Source organism: Kogia breviceps, chromosome 6 (assembly GCF_026419965.1).
Source record: "Kogia breviceps isolate mKogBre1 chromosome 6, mKogBre1 haplotype 1, whole genome shotgun sequence".
NCBI lineage: Eukaryota > Metazoa > Chordata > Mammalia > Artiodactyla > Physeteridae > Kogia > Kogia breviceps.
Window position 1 is genome coordinate 98,503,557 of NC_081315.1, and position 12,362 is coordinate 98,515,918.

General features: G+C 35.2%; 1 protein-coding gene across 1 annotated transcript in view; it reads right to left on the reverse strand.

Moving 5' to 3' along the window:
- Positions 1 to 295: 295 nt before the first annotated feature.
- LOC131758188 (cytosolic beta-glucosidase-like) overlaps positions 296 to 12,362 on the reverse strand; it is a 561,551-nt gene continuing 549,484 nt past the window's right edge. Inside the window, exon 6 of the mRNA XM_067036251.1 lies at positions 296 to 346. The gene's annotated coding sequence lies outside the window, so the exon portion shown is untranslated. The remainder of the gene's footprint in view (positions 347 to 12,362) is intronic.

A 12,362-nucleotide genomic window follows, 5' to 3' on the forward strand; every position in this document is an offset into this window, starting at 1 on the left:
GCCATTTTAGAACTTTGAACATGCCTTTGACCCTATTTGCAATGCTTGATGACCTTCTTCTCAACCGTCAAAGCTCAGTTTTGCTATCACTGTGTCTTCCTTCTCTTCCACTTCAGTTTACTACTATGCATCACCTTGTTCAGACTTGAGAGAAGTTCAACAGCTTTCTTATTTACTGAAAATCAGCCAGCACTTTTTGCATACTTCTATTGTCACACATACCACTGCATTGCTGAATTATTAAGGACATGAATTGTGGAATCAGAAAGGTTTGGATTTGAGCTCTGTCATAAGCCATGTATCTCTGGACATTCTTTAAAACTTCTGTTAGTCTTAGTTTCTTCACCTAAAAAAATTAGTGAAAATAATATCAATGTCATAAGATTTTTCTGATGATCAAGTGAAATAATGCACAGAAATTGTTTACCATATGCTCAGAAGTCAATGAAAACTAACTGTATGAATTTTTTTTTTTCTCTAAACTGTGCAACAAAAATTTCATTATTCACTTTTGTGTCTGTAGCATCTCTCTATGGTTCCTGTCTCAAGAATGACACATTCCAATCACTCGTGTCATTTCCCTCTTCTGCTTTGTGCCCCAATTCTAGAAGAACTGGTCAGAAAATTTATGATTATTTTAAAATTAACATCCAAAGAAACATGTATTAGTGTTTTCTCCATGGTTTTATCTGGATAAAATATGCCTGGCTAACTAAGACCTAAACCATCAAGGAGAGGTAGATACAGATGGGTGGGAATGGGAGTGCCTTACGTCAACCAACTTCCTGGAGGGAAAACAATCTTTTTGTAATACTGTGACCACTACATCAAAGAATAATCTCTTGTTTTACTCTCTGCAATCAGTGACAGACCATTCCTGTCTAATATCTTCTCTTCCTTCATATCATTTTGTGCTTCTTCCATTCTCTTCCACAAGACATTTTCCTACCTTGTTCAGATTTCTTGAGAGATGTTGCCAAAGTTACCCGTTATGGCAGGGCAAGTTGAAAATGACATTTCAGGACTATGGACAGCAGACCACATCTATTTTCTATACCTTCTTCTCTCTCCATATCCAAAGACATTTCCTCTGTCAGAGCCTAGCCATGATACATCTACACATGTTGAAAGAATTCATACGAATAAAAGAGAGGATACAGATTATTTCTGTCACCACCACTTCTATCCTGGTTTTGAAATGAGATAAAGGAAAACCCAGGTCTGGAATTTAGAGAGGAGGAAAGCTCTTCGGTCTGTGGCAGAAATAATAGAAGAATTAAAACTAGAGTACTTCAGTGACAACTTCTGGTACCAACAGAATAAGCCTACAAAATCAGGCCTATAACCAGATGAACTTGGGACTGCTTAAAACTTTAATCTTACACAATTGTTACTTAAAAGTTTTCATTTAGGTCTTTAATCTATTTTGAGTTTATTTTTGTATATGTTAGAGAATGTTCTAATTTTATTCTTTTATATGTAGCTCTCCAGTTACCCCAGCACCACTTATTGATGTGACTATCTTTTCTCCATTGTAAATTCTTGCCTCTTAGAGTAATTGAGCATAAGTGTGTGGGCTTATTTCTGGACTCCCTATCCTGTTCCATTGATCTATGTGTTCGTTTTTGTGCCAATACCATACTGTTTTGATTACTGAAGCTTTGTAGTATATTCTGAAGTCAGAGATCATGATTCCTCCAGCTCTGTTCTTCTTCTTCTTTTTTTTTTTTTGCGGTACGCGGGCCTCCCACTGTTGTGGCCTCTCCTGTTGCGGAGCACAGGCTCCGGACTCATAGGCTCAGCAGCCATGGCTCTCTGGCCCAGCCGCTCCACAGCATGTGCGATCTTCCTGGACCAGGGCATGAACCCGTGTCCCCTGCATCGGCAAGTGGATTCTCAACCACTGCACCACCAGGGAAGCCCTGTTCTTCTTTCTCAAGATTGTTTTGGCTATTTGGGGTCTTTTGTGTTTCTGTACAAATTTTTAAATTATTTGTTCTAATTCTGTGAAAACTGCTATTGGTATTTTAATAGGGATTGCATTGAATCTGTAGATTGTTTTGGGTAGTCATTTTAACAATATTAATCCTTCCAATTCAAGAACACGGTATATCTTTCCATCTGTTTGTGTTGTCTTCAATTCCTTTCATCAGTGTCTTACAGTTTTTTTAGTACAGAGCTTTTACACCCTTAGGTAAATTTATTCTTAGGTATTTTATTCTTTTTGATGCAATGGTAAATAGGATTGTTTCCTTAATTTCTCTTTCAGATAGTTCACTGTTATTTTAGAAAAGCTGCAGTTTTTCAGTATATTAATTTTGTATCCTACAACTATACCAAATTCTTTGATGAGCTCTGGTCATTTTCTGGTGTCTTTAGGATTTTCTGTGTATTGTATCATGTCATCTGCAAACAGTGACAGTTTTACTTCTTTCTTTCCAATTTAGATTCATTTTATTTCACTTGTCTGATTTCTGTGGCTAGGACTTCCAAAACTATGTTGAATAAAAGTGATGAGAATGGGCACCCTGTCTTTTTCCTGATTTTAGAGGAAATGCTTTTGGCTTTTCACAATTGAGTATGATGTTAGCTGGGAGTTTTCATATATGACCTTTATTATGTTGAGGTATATTCCCTCTATGCCTGCTTTCTGGAGAGTTTTTAACATAAATGGATGTTGAATTTTATCAAAAGCTTTTTCTGCATCTATTGAGATGATTATATGGTTTTTATTCTTCAATTTGTTAATGTGGTATATCACACTGATTGATGTGCAGATATTGACTGTGATGAAAGGGGAACCCTTGTACACTGTTAGTGAGAATGTAAATTGGGACAGCCACCATCAAAAACAATATGTAGGCTTCTCAAGAAACTAAAAATAGAACTACCATATGACCCAGCAATTTCACTCCTGTGTACATATCTGAAAAATACAAAAACACTAATTCAAAAAGATACATTCACCCCAATGTTCATAAAAGCATTACATACAACTGGCAAGATATGAAATCAACCTAAGTATCCACCAACAGATAAATGGGTAAAGAAGATGTTTTATATATATATATATATATATATATATATATATATATATATATATATATATATATATATATGTACACACCCATACCCACAATGGAATACTAGTCAGCTATAACAAAGGATGAAATTTTTCCATTTGCAGCAATGTGGATGGGCTTGAAGGGTATTACACAAAGTGAAATGAGTCATACAGAGAAAGACAAATACTGTATGATGTCACTTATATGTGGAATCTAAAAATACAACAAACAAGCAAATAGAACAAAAAAGAAACACTCATATATAGAGAGAACAAACTAGTGGTTACCAGCAGGTGAGAGGGGAAATATAGGGGTGGGGAGTGGGAAGTACAAAGTATTGGGCATAAGAGAGACTACAAGGATGTATTTTGCAACATGGGGAATATAGCCAATATTTTGTAATAACTGTAAATGGAGTGTAACCTTTTAAAATTGTATAAAAATATAAAGTGAATAGTGCTAGAATTTGCAACAATAATACCAAAAATTTTTCATATTTCTCCCAGTCCCCAAGAGCCATATTAAAACCTTTCAAGAGATGTGAACAAGTATGATCAGCCTAAAAGAAAACACATGGAACTGGGGTCTAAAATGAGGCACTGGGTCTCATCCTGCCACTATGACCTTAGGAATGTTCCTTCATCTTCCTAAGCTTCAGGTTCTCCAGCATTGGTATGAGTCACTAGCCTAGATAATATTCAGTTAAGTTACCCATTTTTCTAGACACTATAATGAGTAAATGTATTCTGAAATATTTAGGTCCTTGAAAAGAACTTTTCACATTTGGAATCATGTTGAGAAAATCAGGACTAATGGCTCCTATAACTTCTAAAGTCCTCAGATGCATTAAAATTTATTAATCTGTGTAATCCTTTTAACTCATCTAGTCTCCTAACATTTAAGATTATAAAGAATGGGTATGATGAATTCCAATGTCTAATAAGAAAACATTGACTATGAAGCCCAGAATTAATTTCCCAGAAACTAATGAGCAAGTGAAAACAAAGATAATAATAAGAGTCTACCTAACATGGACTACCATGGTGATTACAATCCCACAAAATTCTTCTTACTGACAAACATAATACTGATTCTAATATTAAACAAATTATTGCCAGTGTTTCCAACCAGACGGTCAACAATTTCGAGCTCCTTGCTGAGAAGTTCTTGAAGGGGTGACAAAGCTGTTGTGTGGTTCTCGTGATCATTCTGGATGTTAGCCATGTTGTGCCCCATTGTGAGTTTTGTCCTGGGGGTAAACACTGGCCACAAATGGTCAAAGCACAGTCATTGAGCTGCAACACCTCATGAACAGGAAAGGCATCTTGAGCTTATGGATAGAGGTAAATGCATGTAATTGTCCAAACTCAACAACAAAAAGCTATCTTTTTAGTTAGATAGATAGATGATTTTACTGGAATGCTTTTCAGGTACCATGATATCCAGGTATGCTTCTGCAAAAATCTAGAGGAATGGACCATTTCATATTCACCAAGTGTTATGAAACCAAAGTACTCTATTTGTACTATTTGTAATCAGAAATTTATTCGAAGCTTTTTGCTTGACAATGGTGGGAATAGTCCCAGACTTTTAAGAATCTTAATATTAGATCAGTTAATAGTTTCAGTGCTTTTACATTACCACATTCCTTTCAGGTGGCTTTGTGCTGTATACCTCATTGTGAGTCAAGTCTGTAAAATTTAGATTCTTTATATTTGTAACTACTTGGATCATTGCTTTATGACAGTTGACAAGTCATTTGTTTTTCTGAGACCCAATAACATGAGTTGAGAAAATCATAGAGCTTCTGGAGTCTCCTTTAGCCCTGATATCTACAGTTCACACAAAAAATAAATGGAAGTGATTTCAACTTTTTGAAAGTTATTTAGATAGCATATTATTTGTCACAATACTTGAAGATTTTTCTTCAAGCTCCTGAGCTATTGGGAGGTAGGAAGGTGAAGAAAGGGAGGGTGTATACATTATTTTTTCTGCAGTATTTAAATGAAATTAATCATGTTTACTTCTGATTGCAAATGTAATCAACCTTCACTATAAAAATATTGAAAATTGTAGAATGCTATAATAATAAATAAAAACTACCAACAGATACCTAAACAGAAATAAACACAGTTGAAATTTTGAAACAGAGTTCTCCAGGCTTTTTTCTATTCCATTTAACACACATATATCTTTAACAAATTTATTTTTATCTTTAACAAAATTGAGATATCTTCTTACTGCTTGTAATCTGATTTTATTATTTGGATGTCACTGTGAACATGTTCTATGCCATTAAATAGTTTTCAGCAATCTGAATATAAATAATTGTACCTTATGCCCTCATATGGATAAATAATAATTTATACATTCAATCATTTTTTATTGTGAGGTTAGTTTGTTCCCAACCTTTACCACTTAAATAATATTGAAATAAACATTCTGATAGATAAATACTTCTGCAAATGTCTTATTATTTTTATGTAAATTTCCAAAAGTAATATTACTACATCCAGTGCCAAACTTGATTTTTAGAACTTCAATACATACATATACTGGACTATCCTTGAAATATATTTAACATTAGAATGATATAATAAGGAACTTCTAGAGGTGCAGAGTATGATGGAGACCATATAAAAACTTTAACTCCCATCTTCAGATGGGAAAAACAGCTCCAGAGTGAGCAAATAATTTCCTCAGCAAGTTATTGTTAGAATCTGAAATTAGTCATAGTATAAATCCCAATTAAGTCCTTTTGTTCAAAGCCAGTGTCTTCCTCCTTCCCCTGACAAAGAATTTTCTCTTTGTGATTGTATTTGTAATGATAAATTGGAGAAGTCCACAAGAAACATAAGTGTTGGTTCTGTTCCTCCAAGGAAACCACAGTATGGAGAAAGGCAGTATGCTGTAGCTATCTCTATACCAGCATGGGACCAAAACAGTCCTGGACTCAGCACTCTTCACATGCTTTTTGAAGACAGAGCTACTGGAGTGAGACAGTCCTTTCCTCCCACTGAAGCTATCTTATCAGTTTCAGCTCTTCATCCCCTGTGGATGCGGGGGAACTGTTAGCATAAACCCTTCCATAAACAACTCAGTCAGCTGAAGTACCAAAATTAAGCTTCTTAATTTAGCACTTTGATTTGAAAACCTTCTTCTCTCTCAGTTTCAAGCCAGGTATTTATAAAAGTTTTTACTTATCTAGCAGAGTCTAGCCTCTTCCAAGTAACTTTTCCCTTCCTCTGGGAAGCACTTATTCAGTAGCTTGCCTTCTGGAGCAATGAAGGAGAGCATCCTAGGGAGGAAGGGCTTCGGGAATTGCCAGAAATTAAGAAACTCCAAGTGGGAGGACCCTGATTTTACTGAATTCAACATCGGAAGGCAAGATACATCCAGGGAGGTCACCAAACCCGTCAATGTCTCATTCGTTGAATCCCTAATAGGGTATGTCTGGCACTGTTTGGAGGCCTGGAACAAGGAGATCTAAATCTGAGATTCACAAATGTCAATCAGTCACAGCTTCCATGTGAATCAGAGTCAGTGAAATTAGAACTGAAAGAAACATTAGAGATAATCTATTCTAGTCTTTCAAAAATGCCAGTATTTTGGATCATTAAGCATATGAGTTCTGTATCTTCCATACTGCAGCTATCCAGGAGATATTTAATACAATATGCTAAGGCCTTGCCATATTCCAAATGCCCTTTCAATTACTAAAGAAACAATAAACCATTTTCAATACATTTGTGTTGAGTGTTTGTTTCCGTGTATTCTTGTCTTTAAAAGTCTAAATCGTTTTGATATTGCCTGATTCTTTTTTGATATTGATATTTTAGAAATACAGTAAAATGAATAAATGATTTCTATTTTTTTTTCTTTTTTCTTTCTATCATTTTTTGGTTTTTGATTCTTGGAGCTGAAAGGTGAATGTGAAATTCAATTAACATCTAACCTGGCCTTGATGATCTGTACTTTTTAATTTTTACATGTTCTTGATTTTCTACTTATATTTTATTTGTATTGTAAGTGGCTTAAAATTCTTCATGAAATAAGCAAAATGTATACTAAATTAAATGAAATGTCAGGCACTTTAGTTCAATGTAAAATGTTGTTACTTCAGCATTACTCAAAACCTTTGTTAACTGGATTGTAGTGTGGGATGGGAATTTGAATGAAATTCTATTGTAATAACTGTAAATGGAGTGTATTAAAATCTGAAATGGCTTTGAATATTTTTTAAAAATATATGCACTTTTAAAAAGTTAAAAACAAACACAGAAAAATGTTTAGATAATATCTATAATGCATCACTCTGTTAATCAGGATGCGTGGATTAACCATTTCACACCTATACTTGGATAAATAGATATTTCTGTATGACAAGGTGAATCTGCTACATAGCCATTGTCAGCCTTTGGGTCCAATCATTTTGCTGAATTCACAGAGTTTCCTTAAAGGAAAAAAATATATATATCAAAGTGATCAAATATATGAATGTGCTTTTTGGATCTACAAAGTACTCTTACAATATAAGATTATTATTACTTTGAGCAAAATCAGTGTACAAGGACAGCATGTCTAACATAACTATTTACCTTACTTTTTGTTCATTTATGAAGTTCATCATATAATGGTCAATGATAATAATGAGCTGTGAAGGTCATATTGGGCTAATCATAGCAGGATGCATATTAAAAAACAGATCAGAATGAAGCTCACCCAAGAGATCACACTGATGTAGCATGGAGTCAGAGAAAGCCCTTGGAACTGGAAGTCAAGAAATGGGACTTATCATTCCATCTCTGCCTTTTCCTGTTTGGCCTTGAGCAAGTCACTTCCTTGTGTGAAGCTTTCTTCATCTGTTCTATGAAATAAGGGCTCTATAGAAGGTAGTTGCCTAAGCGCTGGTGCTCTTGGGTTTGAGGAGTCTACCGGTTCTTATCAATTGGAAAAAGGACAAAGAAGACAGGGATGCCCTTCTGAAATTTGGAAATGAACAGTAGGGGAATCATGAGTTTCCCAGAAGTAGAGAACATAAATTTGATTAAAAATATGATGTAACTTTGAAGGCAAAGTGATCGTGTCTCTGCCAATTGCTGAGTGACAGGCTCCATGGGTGGCCCTGCTGGCTCCAAAATACAAACTGTATTTGCAGTCAGAATGGAACAGACTGCAGGTCAGAAATGAGCCCCTTTAGCCACACTTGAATGACTGGGTAGCAGCCTTGTCAGATGTGTGCATGTTCAGTACTGAGAACAGTGATGGACATATATTGGCTATCTCCCATCCGTTAATATTCTAGACATTCAAGAAGAATGTCTGTAGCTCAAGAATGTAGAAGTCAGTTACTGCATGTCCTCAGATTTTGCTAGACAATTTTGCTGTTCAGATGCAAACTTCTGCCACCTGAACGTTAAAAGATACTTATAGTCTTCCCCCATACCCAGTTCTTTTCACTTCTGAGAAAGCAACTTGAAACGTTTTCTTTAGACTCAGTTCTGAAAGTCTTGTTAATTGATTTCGGCGTCCTGGTTTGTATTCTTGGTGTTGATAACAAAGAGAAGTTCTATTCTCTTTGAAGTAGAGATCGAAAGGGATGCCTGATTATCTACCCTTAGTTGGAAATCTCTATCTTTCTATACCTCCTGACCAGCACAAATTTATATGTCAAAACTCCTGATGTGACTTTAACAGACCTATCCTGTTCTCAAATGAGCACCTACACAAGCTTGAGAATGAAGAAAGAAAACTGAAAGTTACAATAAATTATGAATGAATGCAATTTTATAAAAAGAAATTAATAAATGGAAATGCAACTAATTTTCCAAAATTGTAGAGCCCATAGGAACTAAAGAATCACCTTCTCCAAATTCCTCAGTTAATAAACAAAAGCCTGGGGCTCAAAATTATAAGATGACCAACTCAGTAGTTGACTATAACTTATTTATTACATCTGAAATTACAAAGTTACAAGGTTAAGTCTGTGCCTTTATTTATGTAAGGATATATATTTTTAAAAACACTCTCAGGGAAAATTCATGAAAGTTATTCTTTTGGGGGGAAATATGTTATGCTACTTCATATTAATTTTAGAAATGGACTTTAAAAATGAAGTGCCAGAGTGTTCCTTAAAGAATATAGTTTTCCCACTGGAATTATATAATGAGGAATTTATATAATTAAAACTTTCCTGGCAGGTATCGTAAAAAAGCTATCTAATACCTAAAACCATAAACCAGGGCCCTAAATATTCCCCCCTCCCCCTGGAGAGTTCCAAAAGACTATTAAGAAGATGAGAGAGAAAGAGGCCCTAAGATTGGAATATAACAGGGTCTAGAATAATAAGGATAGCCACCACAAAATGAATTCTATAATAAAGTGATCCAATATTGGATAAGGGTAAACTGCCTAATCATTTCATAGATTTGCTGCAACTTATTCCAGAGATTGGGGAGAGAATGTGGATGAACCAGTATAGATCCATCACCACAGCTGGAAAACCTACTTGACATTATCACCCCCCAAAATGCAATGTGTAATAATTACATATATCTCCCAGATGTGTATACATATACACATAACAAAATTAACTATGCTGACTAATATGCATTGAGTGTTAAAAATGATATAGAGAGTAGAGAAAGGCAAGAAAAGGCGGGGAATAAAGGAAACACTATTTGGATAGGATGTTCTGTGGACCAGGCTATTTGTGTATAATTACAGTTCCACTTCTCAAGAAGCAGGTGAAGCAAATAATACTATTCCCACTTTGCCAATAAAAAGGTTAATATTCAGGAAGTTTAAATAATCTTTCTTAGTTCATAAAATCTAGTGAGTGATAAAGTCAGGATTCATACCAATATATATCTGACTTGAAGAGAAGAGAGAAATTCCTGTGAACTAAGATAATCAAGAAAAGCTTAATGTGATTTGATCATGGCCTAGTAGTAGAAATATTAGAAGACATTTGGAAGAATAAGCTTGAAAGTAAGAATGGAAAAATGTATGATAGATAGATAGATAGATAGATAGATAGATAGATAGATAGATAGATAGATAGACAGAATTCCCTGGAAAACTAAACCACTGGTTAAAATTCAATTTATAATAGATAGCTCAAGCCCCTACCCCAATTAGCTTTCCTTCTGGAAAACTGTTCTTTTTTTTCTTCTAAGAAAAGTGTAGATAACAGAAAATTAGTAATTTCTAATGCCCTGTTAAGATAATATTGCAGAGTGTGGAAGAGAACTGACTCTAATGTGGCCCCATGATTCCTACCTCCAGAAATTCATGTCTTTGTGTAATTCTTGTGTGAGTGTATGTGGGACCTATGACTTTACTCTAACCAGTAAATTAAGGCAAAGATGTTGAGATGTCACGCATATATTATGTTACATAACACTTCATCTTGCCAGCCGACCAGCTTTTGCTCTCCTACGGGCCTTGAAGAATCGAGCTGCCATGCTGTAAACTGCCTACGGAGAGGTCCACATGGCAGAGAACTGTGGGCAGTCTCTTAGATCCAGTGATCTCCAACCAATAGCCAGAAATAAAACCAAACTTCAAGTCCTACTGCTGCAAGGAAATAAATTCTAACCAATAACCTGAGTGAACATGGAAGTGAATTCTTCTTCAGTTGAGTCTTCATATGAGAAGGCGGTTTGTTGGCACTTTGATTGCAGCCTAGTAAGACCCTGAAGGAGAAAATCTAGCTAAGTCATGCCTAGACTCCTGCCCTCAAAAACAGTGAGATAATAATCATGTGTTATTTCAAGCCACTAAGCTTTTGGAAATTTTTTTATGTAGCATAAATAACATGCTTTGCCATGCTGGAAACTTTTCCATGCTGGAAACTCACAAAGAGCCTTATGCTATTTATTGATTCTAGTTGCATTTCTAATAGTGATGACTCTTAATGGTGTAAATTGGTTAGCAATTTGCTCATCTGCTTCTAACACATGTGACTCTCATTGGAGAAATTTTCCAGAAACTGTTCCTCTCAGTAGGATATCTGGATTATACGGCCTGCCATGTTTCTTCTGCCCTCAAATAGATCCTGGTACTTGCAGACATGACCCTTTACCACCTCCACTAGGGTATAGGTCATACCAGAGTCCCTGATTAACCAGATTGACCATATAATTCATTGTCTAAACTGGGACACTCTCAAGAGTAAAAGGAGCACTATTACAAATTAAACTGGCCTCATGCCTGTTAGGATGTCCATTATCAAAGAGACAAGAGATAACAAATATTGACAAGGATGTGGAGAAAAGGGAATGCTTGTACACTGTTGGTGGGGATATAAACTGATAAAACCACTGTGCTAAACAGTATGGAGGTTCCTCAAGAAATTAAAAATAGAATGATCATATGATCCATCAATCCCACTTCTGAATATATATCCAAACAAAATAATTATCTCAAAGAGTTATGTGTACTCCTATGTTCATTGCAGCATTCATTATTCATAATTTCACAATAGCCATGGTATGGAAACAACCTAAGTGTCCATCAATGGATGGAAAAAGAAAAAAATATATATATATATAATGTAATACTATTTAGTCTCAAAAAAGAAGGAAATCCTGGCATTTGTGACAACATGTATGAACCTGTAGGGCATTATGCTAAGTGAAAGAAGCCAGACAGAGAAGGACAAATACAGGATGGTATCACTTATATGTGAAACCTAAAAAAGAAATAAAAAATCCAAAAGTCAAATTTACAGAAACAGAGAATAGAAAAGTAGAAAAATGGTTACCAGGAGCTGGGGGATTAAGGGGAGAACAGGGAGAGGTTGGTAAAAGGATACAAACTTTCAATTATATGATGAATGAGGTCTGAGAATCTAATAGATAACATGGTGACTATTGTTGGTAACACTGTGTTGTATAATTGAAATTGGCTAAGAGAGTAGAATTTAAATGTTCTCACTAAGCAGAGAGAGAGAGACAGAGAGAATTAAACTTGGACACCAAGCATAAATCTGGACTGTCCCAGACAAACCAAAGCAGTGTGCATGGCCATCCTATTGACTAGAATGGCTAAACTAAAAAGATTTACATTACCAAATGTGAGTAACTGGAACATAATGGTACGAATGCAAAATATTACAGATGGTATGGAGAACAGATTGATCATTCTTCTATTTTAAACATACACTTTTCATACTACCCGGCAAGGCGACTCCCAAGAGAAATGAAAATGTATATCTATACAAAGACTTGTACACAAAAATTCATAACAACATTATCCACAATAGTGGAAATCTATAAACAACCCAAATTCTAT